Consider the following 1,594-nt stretch of genomic DNA (forward strand, 5'->3'; position numbering starts at 1 on the left):
TCTCTGTATGCCCCACCCCCTCTGAGGATCTGGCAGTAGTGCAACATGAGGAGGGGTGGCCATAGGGGGCTAGTCAGGCTAGGGGGTTCTGTCTGATGGACTCTGGCTTCCAGGAGAATGAGATAAACCTTGAGAAAAGGACTGAGGTGAGCAGCTGTGGCACTCCCTGCAGGGGAGGGGAAGGAGGTGGAAATCAGAGACCCTCTGGGCAGGATGGTCCCTGGCTCCACCCCTTGTATCTTACATTGAGTGGAAGAGTTTGATAACAGAGAAGTGGAAGACCCGTCCAAGTGGCGGGTGGGTTGAGGGGAGGATGGCATCAAGGAAAACTTCCTGGAGGAGGGGCTGATTATTCCCATTCTGAGAACAGGTAGATCTTGGATGGAACTGGAGGGAAGGATGGTTCCTAGGACTGGTCCCATGCCCCACTCCTCACCCCCCACAAGGCCCCTGCAGCACCCAGGCCCTGTGTGCATCCTCTCCTTCCCTCTGGTCCCAGGAATACCGAGTCATGAGGGAGATCCTGCTGCTCCAGGTGGCTGCAAAGAATTACAACCTAAGCCCGAGAAGCAATTTGGGGCCTGGTTCCAGGACATGGAGCTGCTCAACGAGAATGAGAGGTGAGGCTGGGCAGGAGTTGGGTGAGGGCAGGGGTGGACTCTCCCTGTTGGCCAGTCCAGAGAGCCTGTCTCCGTGGCCCCCTGGTCAGCCCCAGGCCTTATTGCATGGCGACCTCTGGGACACCCAGACTCCAGCTGCTGGGCAGGCCAGTGGGGGGACACCTGAGGTGTGGATCCAGGTAGGCTCACAGGTGCCTCTCTGTCCTGTAGCTACAGCCTGTCCTGCCAGCTGGAGCCCCAGACCTAACCAGGCCTGCAGAATACTCAAGGCCAAGAAGAACCTGCCATCATCAAGTTCAGGGGTGAGAGAGTGTCTGGGCCGGGGTGACTGACTCCTAGGGGTTCAGTAAGGCTTCGGGTTAAGCTTGGCCTTGGGGAGTCAGACAGCTGGCACTGGGATCCCAGCTCCACTACTGAGGAGTCCTGTGACTGGGGTGACTCTCTTCAGCTTCCTGAGACTCCGTTTCCTCCTCTGTGAAATAGGTGATACTAAATGATTGCTCACGTGGCAGGGACAAATGGGGTAGTGGTGGCTGATAGCACTGAGCACAGGGTCTGGAGCACCCAGTGCAGTGGGGACAGGGTGGGGGGCCATGATTCTGAGGGAGGACCCCCAAGATAATCTGACTCTTCTACTCAACCCCCAGACCCCAACACCGAGCTCCGTACCAGTGGCCGATCACACCCCATCCTCAGCAGCGGGGACACAGCTGAGATGCTTGTGATGCACCGGGCCAGCTCCTCCCACTTGATGGGAAGGGGAGCATTGTAAGCTGATTCCTGGGGTCCCCTGAAGCCCAAGAGAGAAGGGACGACCCCATCCCAGCTCCCTGACATCTCTACCTCAGCACCTACTCACCCATTGGGGAGGGTCAGTGGTTATTTGTTGTAAATAATAAATGCCATATTTGAATATTATATTAAAGTCTTGTTCCCTTACAGCCTCGGAGTTGTGGTGTGGTTCTGTCGCTTTC

At 56.8% G+C, this 1,594-nt stretch overlaps 1 long non-coding RNA gene across 1 annotated transcript; it reads left to right on the forward strand.

Moving 5' to 3' along the window:
- Positions 1-297: 297 nt before the first annotated feature.
- LOC147912080 (uncharacterized) lies at positions 298-869 on the forward strand. The gene is made up of 3 exons (XR_015550295.1): positions 298-370; positions 500-620; positions 831-869. It is a non-coding gene; the product is annotated as an uncharacterized LOC147912080 (long non-coding RNA).
- Positions 870-1,594: the final 725 nt, after the last annotated feature.

This window comes from Ceratotherium simum, chromosome 40, assembly GCF_057802395.1.
Source record: "Ceratotherium simum simum isolate JZ-2026a chromosome 40, ASM5780239v1, whole genome shotgun sequence".
Lineage (NCBI taxonomy): Eukaryota > Metazoa > Chordata > Mammalia > Perissodactyla > Rhinocerotidae > Ceratotherium > Ceratotherium simum.